Raw genomic sequence first — 10,061 nt, forward strand, 5'->3', positions numbered from 1 at the left:
GATTACAGAAACTAATAAAGTATTCTCTAAATAATGAAAAAAGAATATGATAAGACTACAAGAGCAAGAAGCAACTGAAATATGTTCAGGGACCATTTTCATCTCCAGAATTAAGGATTATTTTAATCTTACATCGTTGCCTTTTCTCTTTTACTTTCCTTTTTAGTTTTATTTTAGGATTCCCTATTTTTAATGTTCATACAGAGATTTCTTTAACTGAAATACCGAATAGTTTCTTTGGTGTGAAAAACTATAATAGTACACAGGATCCTAATGAGATAATTAATAATGTGAAATAGGAAGTAAAGGGCTAAAGGTGTAGGGAAAGTGGGAAGGGTGGGGGAAAGGTAATAAGGGAGAGGAAAAAAATATGAGAAACTGAAAAAATGGAAATAAAGTGTTTGAAAATGGGGAGGGGAGGAGGGGGTGAAGGGAGGGCAGGGACAAGGGGAAATAAATGAGAATCAAGACCTATTATGTAAAGGTACAGGATCCCAATGCCGAATGTAACTGTATTGTATACCTAGATTGTACCAATAAACTCAATAAAAGGAAAAAAAATTATTTAGGCTGGGAGTGGTAGTGCATGCCTGTAATCCCAGCACTCGAGAGGCTGAGGCAGGAGCATTGCCATGAGTTTGAGGCCAGGCTGAACTATATAGTGAGACCCTGTCTCAAAAAAAAGTTAATGTAAATACTAGTAGAAAAATTTTTCTGAAAAATGAGTATGCAGCAGGTATCAGGTTAGTGGACAGGTACTAGGGACGTAAATAACAGCCTGCTGCTTAGAAGAGCTCAGTTTAGCTGGTAGCTGGGCCTGCAAGCCTACAGAAGTGGCTGGCAGTGGGCACAGTCCCAGGGGCCAATGGTGCCCCAGGAGTCTTGGGCACGGCTTTGACCTGGTCTCTGACTTGGTGGGTGGGATGCTCTGGCACCTTTCCCAGGTGGTTCCTCAAAGACGAGGCATTTGGGTCAGTCAATGGAGGGAGACTGAGGGTCAGGTGGATGGATTAGGGGTGGGGCACTGCAGCCCATCTGAACAATGAGTGTGGAGACCATGGGGAAGTTGCTGTGTGGGATGGGGCAGTTCCGGTAGGCTGTGGGCTGTGGGGCTGGGCAAGGGAGCAGAGGAGGCAGGGATGTGTCTCGTTCTCTGCTTCCCAGTACCTCATCCTCTTCCTGAGAATTTGTGCTTCAAACTCCCTGACTTGGAATTGCTTCTCTTCCTGTGTTAGGGACACCAAGTAGCATGGTGAAGAACAGTGTACACAGAAGTGCAAGGAGAACTGCACAGACAGCAGTCATGGGTGATCTCACTACCTACCTCTCTTCAATTATTTATTTATTTATTTTGGTACTGGGGTTCGAATTCAGGTCCTTGCGCTTACGAAGCAGGCACAGTGCCACTGAGCTAAATCCTCAGTCCTGTCTTCAATTCTAAGAGTTCTAGTGACTACTTAGGATGCAGGAATTAAATAATGCAGCCAGTAAAGGTGATGTAATGTATAAATAGAATCCAATATCCCTTTAATTGAAAGTATATGTTTCTTGGGTTTGTCTTTACACAAATAGATTGTGCTTAAATAGAAAGAAATACATTTTTTTAAAAAAGTATTTTTAAAAGCCACATCATTTTGGTTATAATTCATTAAAATTGGGTGTGTATAATAAAAAGGTAACCTCCCCCTACCAAATTTTAACTTCTTGGAAGGTAAAAGCAAAAACATGCTCCTAGACAACTCTTGTGTCAAAGAGGAATTAAAAGGGTATTATTAAAAACTACCACAAGAGCACTGTTTAGATTTGCCATAGAGTGTACTGCCTGCCTTATGTGAGGAAATCAAAGTGCTATTACAAAGTTTAACACCAAAAAGGCTCATAAAACAGTAATCTTATTGATTCACTGTTGAGAATGTGAAGACACTTTGTATTGTGCTATTAATATTACATGAACATAAAAATGCATCTCTGATGTGTTGTTCCTGGCAATAAATTTTATTTTAAAAAATAATACAGTACATTCAACAAACCACAAAACAACCACAGGCAGTGAAAGGACTATTACTACAAACTGTGAGGTGCTCAGACTAAAAGAACAACAAAAAATAAAACCACCAGGTGTTACTAAGAAATTAAGAAAAACAATTTCTAGAAGTAGAAAGGTATTAAATGTATAGAATCAGGAAATAGAAATTAAGATAATTCTGAATGCTGTATCCATAAAAATAAGCCTCTCCCAAGTCTGATCAAATTAGTGTGGCAGAGGGCATAGTGGAGAAAAGCTACTTACCTCATGGTGCCCAGGAGGCAGAGGAAGATCCCCGAGGGAGGGGCTGTGCGCCTCCAGTTGGGCCCCACCTCCTAGGGCCGCTGCTCCTGACTTAGGGCACTAATCCACCAGTGAGTACGGTGGGACATGATCAGTCACCTCTCCAATGAAGAGGCTTTTGGAGGGACACCCCAGATCTGAGCCCTCATATGGGGAGCCTCACATTTCTTAGTAAAATTGTGGTAACTGAAACTTGTGCATATCACAACAGTGTCAAGTGAGAACTACCTGTGCTGAAATGTCATGCAAACCAGAAATCAACAGCAAAGACTCTTGCATGTGGCGAAACATTAAAGCCATCTTAAACTTAGGAACTGGGGAAGGATGTCCACTCTCACTGTGATTTAAAAGTGCCTGGAAGATTCTGGCAAACAGGATGAAGCAAGTGACACAATACTATCACCATCAACAACTGCTGTGCAGCCACAGAAGGGTGAGTGGTGAGGTATGGGCAAGCAAGAGGCATTTCCATGAGGTCTGGCAAGTGGGGGCAGAAAGACAGAGTGTGCATACTGTCTCATTTGCACAGCAGCAGCCAGGAAGTTCACATGTATGGATGTACATGGGTATGTAAGAATACAAAGGAGAGGAGGTAGGGTGTGCTCTGAATAGTGGCCTCTGTCCTGGGGTAAGAGGCAGGGTAGACTGAGAGCGGAAGCCAGGAAATGGGAAAAAGATTCTAGCACTGTATGCACAAATTACTTTTATCCATCCTAGGTGAATTTAAATTCATGACTCATCACTATAACAGAGTCCATCCTACATTTTCCCCCTCTTCTTTTTTTATAACAGAATCTTTTTTTTGTTTGTTTGTTTGTTTGTTTTTGTTTTTTTGAGACAGGGTCTCACTATGTAGTTGAGACTGGCCTGGAACTCACTATGTAGCCCAGGCTGGTCTTGAACTCACAGAGATCCTCCTGGTTCAGCCTCCTGAGTGCTGGGATTACAGGCGTGCGCCACCATGCCAGGCTACAGAATCTGGTTTTTTGAGAAAGCAGTAGTGCTGGTTAGATTGCATTTCCTGGGTCTCTTGCAGCTTGATGTGGCCATGTGACTAGTTCTGACCAATGGATGAAAGCAGGAAGTTGCTACTAATCTTCTGGGATGCTGCTTAAAATGAGGCAGAGAGGTGGTATGGGCCCTTTTGTTCTTTTTTTCTTTTTGGTACGGGGGATCGAACTCGGGTCCTTGCGATTGTGAGGCAGGTGGTGGAACCACTGAGCTAAATCCCGGCCCCCCTTTTGTTCTTTTAGCTTCCTTGCTGCTTCCTTCCTGGAGTGCACATTTGATGGCTAGCATTTGAGCAGCCATCTTCAACTTCGGGACCTTGAGGATGGAAGCCACTCCTGAAAGATGGCAGACTGCCTTGCTGCAAGCTTTTGTTATTTTTGGTCTGTGTTCCAAGCAGCCAAACATAGTTCCTGTTTGATATAGTATGTACTTTAAAAAGTTAACACACATTCAGCTAACAAAGTGCTAAGCTGCAGAAGTAAGATTAAAAGTCAAAATTCGAGGGCAGAGCAACTGGGGACCTTCTCGATTAAGCATGGGCATGAACGTTTGCTTGCAGGTGTTTATTCAGACAAGCCTAAATTCAAAGTAACTCTCCTCCCAGGCTGACTCTCCACTCCACACAGAAGCAGCCCAGCTCAGGGGCATCAGAGCACAGGTGGTCTCCAAGCCACCTTTCTCTCCTCCACACAGTCACCCCTACATAAGTAATGCAAAGGAGGTGTCAGACTGGCCCTGGCACCAAACTGAGGCTCAGAGGAGAGGAGGGCAAGGAATCAGAGACAGGGTAATTGGGCAGGGAAGCATGTCTTGCTTTTAGGCAAGTTTCTGAGGATGCTGCATTCACTCCTGAATTGGAGTAATTATCCTAGCATGTTAATGTGAAAAGGCTTTTCTTAAGCAAAAGGCAAAAATGCCATTTATCAGAGAAGTAGTATAATGTTAAGAGCATAGACAAAGACTTGGAAGCAGTCTGAGATTAGACTTTGAAGGCTTGTAATTAGAAAGTGGCACGCCGTCTCTCACACAATGTTTTCTGCTGAAATTGTTCCACGGTGAGCTATTTGCTTGGATTTCAGTGAACCACTTTGTCTGAGGAACATTTTTTCTCTCACAGACTGAGCGATCACTGAGAGAGCCACACTGCCATCTAGCCCATTTCTCCGAGAATGGCAGGCTGTGCCTCTGCCCATGGCCTTTGTGGGCCAAAGGAGAAGCTTTTCTGAGTATTAATGAACAGACTATTAACTGTAGCCAGAATGGAAGGGGAAGGAACCACCAGAGACATTTCTGGAGCTCGTGGCGTAACAGAGCGGAACTTCCAGCCCTGTGTAAGCAAGGTATGAAGGGCTTGGGTGACCTGGCATTACTTTTGTTGTTTGGTATTATTATTATTGGTTGCTTAGGGTAACTATAATGAAGTAACTTTTGACTTGGGATGATAGAAAACCAACACTGGGGGAGAAATAGAACTTTGGCATTGATTGTTGTTCTGTGTTTCCTCTTTTCCCCAGACGTGAGATCAGAGGTGCTCTCTCCCCTTTGGAATTGTCTGAGGTGTGCCAGGGTGCACTCGGCCCTGAATGACAGCACACGGCTCAGAGGCAGCAGCTGTCTCCTTCCCGCACCCAGTTCCCACGTACCCAGAAACCCCTATGTGACAGCTCTCACTGTGGAAGAGTTTGGGTGGCTGTGGAGAAGCTGACACAAAGGGCATCACACTGAGTGTGCTCTTGTGCCAGACTGCTTTCGCTCTGCTGAATGTTTCTGAGATTTTTTGTTTTACTCTAGGCTAGTCATTTCTCCTTAGATTGTGCACTGCCTTCTGTGGGATTGTCTTCACCCATTCTCCTCGGAGGGGTGCTTGGATTCTTTTTCCCTTTCGCGTAGCACAGTGACACTACTGTGAATAAGTCTTGGAAGATATAAGTTTTCATTTCTTTTGGGTTAATAACTGGGAGCTGGGGGCTGACTGGATCTGTGAGCCCGAGGTTGTTTCACCTTTTAAGACACCACCAGTCTCCCAAAGGGTAAAGGTGCCTCTGTGAGTGGGGCTTCTTGCTCTCCACTCCCATCTGCTCTGTTGCTGTCCTGAGTGGTGCTGGGGCCCAGCTATGCAGTGCCAGGCCCTGAGGGGAGAAGGGGCCTCTGTCTGGGCTGGTGCCTTTATTTTTGCTGGCAGAGGCTTCCTGGGGAGTCTCAGTGGTAGGCGGTTCCCACCTGCCAGTCCAGCCTTTGCACCTCAGCTGTTCAGTGACTGTGCCTTCTCTCTCCCTCCCCTTTCTCCCCTCTTCCTCCCCCCACTCCCTCTCTGTGTCAAGGCCTGACCTTGACCTGGTGGAGGTGTGGGGGGTGGGCCATGGGTGGTCACCATTAGTCCTAGGTGTAGTAGTAGTTTATATTTTGTCTGGTATTCTTTAGGATTCTTCTCCTCCTTCTTGGTAGTTCATTGCCTTTTACTAGTTAATAATCTTTTAAATTTATCCATATGATATTTGTATCTGTCTAAATCATGTGCCTCATTTGGGGGTCTTGTTTTTATTTTTATTCATGAATTGTAATGAGTTATTTGTTCTGAATTAAAGTCTTGAGATACATGCTTGGTGGATTTTCGTTTACTCTGTCTTTGCCTATCCACACCTTTTATTGTGGTAACAACTACCTAACATAAAATTTACCATCTTAACTATTTTTAAGTCTACAGTTCAGTGGTGTTGAGTATATTCATATTGTATGAAAGAGATCCTCAGAAATTTTTCATCTTGCAAATCTGGAAATGCCCCCATTAAACTATGTCCCTTTATCCCCTCCTCTTCTCTGTCCCGTTGACCACCATATTCTAAACTCTATGAATTCAACTACTTTAGTGTCTTAGACCATTCTGTGCTGCTTTAACAGAGTACCTGAGCCACAATGATTTATAAGAACAGAAATTTATTTCTCAAAGACACTGGGAAGTTTGAAGTCAGGTCGCCATTGTGTGGTGTCTGGTGCCGGCCAGGTCGTGTATCCAACATGGCACCTTGAGCGTGAGTGGATCCCTCATGTCCCCTCTCCAAAGGCCCTCCTTCCCCCCACTGTTACATTGGGGTTAAGTTTCCAACACGTCAGTTTGGGAGGACATGTCCAGACCATAGTGCCCAGATATCTCAACACAAGTGGGATCACACCCCTTCGCTTTCGGGACTGGTTATGTCACTCAGCATAATGTTCTCAAGGCTCATCTGGCAGTGACAGAGTTTCTTTCCTTCCAGTGTGTGTGCTCCATTACCCATTCATATACGCACGGACATTTGGGGTGCTTCCAGGAGCTCTTAGCCGTCATGAGCAATGCCGCCATGAAAATGAGTGTGCAAATGTCTTCTTGAAACTCTGCTTCTGTTCATTTGGACATATACTAAAATGGGATTGCTGGATCCTATGGCAGTTCTAATCTTAATTTTTTTTCTAATCTTAATTTTTTTAAGAACCTCCAAGCTTTCCCCATGGTGAGTGTGCAACTGCACGATTCCACCAACAGTGCACAAGGGTTCCAAATTCTTCATATCCTCAGAAACACTTTTCTGTTTTTTAAAGGTGTGAGGTGGTATCTCACTGTGGTTTTGATTTGCAGTTCCCCAATAATTGCTAATGTATATTTCTTCTTGAGCTTATTAGCCATTTGTACATCATCTTTGGAGACATAGTCCTTTGCCTATTTTTAATTCAGTTGATTTTGTGTTGAGTTATGGGAATCCCTCCTGTATTCTGGGTGTTCACCACTTATCAAATAGTAAATGATTTGCAAATATGTCCTCCCATCTGTAGTTTGCCCATTTCACTCTGTTGATTGTGTCCTTAGGTGCACACAGGTTAAGTTGTGTGTAGTTTTTGCTTTTTTCCTGTGGTTTTCTTGTCATATCTGAAGTAGAAATACCTATGAAGTTCCATGTAACGATGCTATTTAGGTCTCACATTTAATCTTTAACATTTTTTTCTTGTTGTTGTAGCCAAGGTTGGTCTCTAACCCGCAACTGTCTGGCCTCCATCTCCCAAGTGCTGTCATCACAGGTACGCACCACCACGCCCAGCATCTTCAGTCCATTTTGAGTTAGTTTTCCTCTATGGTCTATTCCTTTTTTAACGGTGAGCAGAAGTTTGGGGTTGTGACAGTCTGTTATGTTGACTGTTTTGTTTCATGGCACTGCCTAGCATAACTAAGCAATCTTTGTCTACACAAGCCACAAGGACACTCTTCTACGCTTTCTCCTGGAGCCCTGACAGCCTTAGCATTCTCTCTTTGGGCTTGACTCACCTCAAGTTCACATCTGTGTCTGGTGAGATGAGGGCCAGAGTTTATTTTTTCCTGTGTGAACCTCTTGCTGCCCTAGCACCTCACTGAGAAGACTTCTGGCCTCCACTTCGTGGTGTGGCAGACACTGTGATGTGCTTGGAGCCCCTGGAAGTGATGGGTGCTCCCTTCTGCTGCTGGAGCCACTCCTGGACAACAACCTTCAGCTGTTGTGGTCTCTGGGGGCTTCTCTTGCCTCAGCTGAGACCACACTGACCTTCCAAGGAAGCTCCTGTCTAGTGACCGACCCATCTGGATCAGTGGCCATGTGCTGTCATGTTGTGGTGTCCCTGGGGCCGGTCTGAGGAGGTCCCCAGGCTGCAATGAGGAACCAACCCTCCTATTGGCAGAAGTCCGCAGGCTCGCTGACTCCTGCTGAGGAAAGAGTTTTCAGGACGCGTCAGGAAGAAGCATGGAGGGTTCAGCAGGCAGAGATTTGTGACCACTCAAGAGTACGGTGAAGTGAGCATGGTGACACATGCCTGTAATCCCAGCACTCGGGAGGCAGAGGCAGGAGGGTCGCCATGAATTCAAGGCCAACCTGGGCTAATGTTAGGAAATTTATCATGTTAAAGTATTTTGTGGACTTCTGGGTTCTTCTACCCTCAAATCCCTGTGTTAAATTTCCTTTCCCCCAAGATCATGTCAGCATATAGAACTGACACTTAGAGCTTCTGCAAGGTGCGAATTTCAGAGCAACATGGCTTGTGGTAGGATAAGAATAGCCTGTCCCACCCTAATAGGGAAGTCATTGGCTCTTGGCCTTAATAAATGAGCCAGTTCCCCCCCGCCATTCTGCTCTCTTGAATAAAATCTCCAATCGGACTTCGGTGTGTGTGGCCTAGTTGTTGAGTGGCACTATTCCCTTTCAGCTACATAGTGAGTTCAGGGCCAGCCTGAGCTGCAAAGCAAGATCCAGTCTCAAAAACAAAAACAAACTGCAGTGAGGGGCTCAGAGAATCCAGAGAGCTGTTTCCTGGGGTGGGGACAGCTGTGCTGCTCTGGAAGGGATAGAAACCTGGGAGCCGGGTGCCCACCCCAGGGCACTGGCCCGCTCTGCAGGTATGGGCAATCTTGGGAGGAGCAGGTGCTGGATTCGCGCAACCTGCTGTTTTATCTCAGGACCCTCCTGCTCTTCACAATGAAGGCCATGTGGACTTGGCATTCCTGAGGACTCTGGGGTGTGATGGGTCGGAGGGCAGGAGCTTAAATTTACCCAAAGGAGTGCCAAGGTGGATGGCCTTGGAAACTTCACTGGGTCCTGGAAGCTGCAGTCTTCTTAAAAGTACAATCTTCAGTTATGATTTCCTTGTCTCCTTTCTGGCTTTTGTTTCTTCTGTCCTGCTTCAGTGGGACAGATCCACATGCCCTGAAGTCCTGTGCACAAGGCAAGCCAGGTGGCTGTGCTCCCCGCCATGGGTGGAGGGCCCAGATCTGCAGAGCTCTCCCTGACTTTCTCAGCATGGTGCCACCCACCCTGCGCCTCCAGGCACCCAGAGCAGTGGTGCTGAGGCCTCTGCTGCACAGAACTCAGGAGGCCCCTTTCCCCAGAGCCACTGCTCACCAGGCTCCTAGTGTGCCTCAGAGCCAGGCCTCGCAGGCCTCCCTTCACGTGCCTGTACCCTGCTGACCTGAGTCCTCCCAGCGGTGAGCAGTTGGGTCACAGATTCAGGAGCCAGCAGCCATCCTGTGCTCCAGGAATGGCCAGCCACTCACTGCTGGGGTCTCTGTGCCTCAGTTCCCTCACCTGCCAAGGGGACTGTGAGCATCTGTGGAATCCACACTCACAGGCAGCTTTGCCTCAGGTAGGCACTAGAGAGGTCGGGCAGAGTAGGTGGCAAAAGAAGCTTGCGAGAGTTGAAGAAGCCCTGGCTCCAAGGACCTTGGCTTGTTTTCAAGGACTGGCCCTGGACAACCTTCCATCCACCACCCGGGACTGGTCAGGGCTGCCTTCCGTCCAGCTGCGTTGACCGGCTGTGGGAAGGGGCCCCATGTGTGGCCTGGACAGACACGTGGAAGCCCTGCACTTCAGGAGTCTTTCCTTAGGGCGTGAAACAGCCAGGTTTTCTCTGCTGCTGATGACCTGTGAGAAGGCAGAGGAGAAGGGTGAGGACCCATGTGAGTGTGGGGTGTTCTGCACCCTGCTTGCTTTTCCCTTCATTGCTTCCTTGCGCCCCCCTGCTGGGAGCCCTGCCAGGCCCTTTCCACTGCCTGACTCCTGGTTCCCCAAAGGAGCAGGGATAGCTGTTCTGATTCAACTTTATTCACAGTAAGAGGCCACGTTTTCCATAGTTAGGTGGCCCTTGGGTTAGACCAGTAGTTCTCAGACTGGCGTTTTCATGGAGTCACTGGCAGAGCTGCTGTGCACCCACTGCAGGCCCTGGGGTCTCA

This window comes from Fukomys damarensis, unplaced genomic scaffold (genome assembly GCF_012274545.1).
Source record: "Fukomys damarensis isolate Sample0158 unplaced genomic scaffold, DMR_v1.0_HiC HiC_scaffold_21, whole genome shotgun sequence".
Taxonomy (NCBI): domain Eukaryota; kingdom Metazoa; phylum Chordata; class Mammalia; order Rodentia; family Bathyergidae; genus Fukomys; species Fukomys damarensis.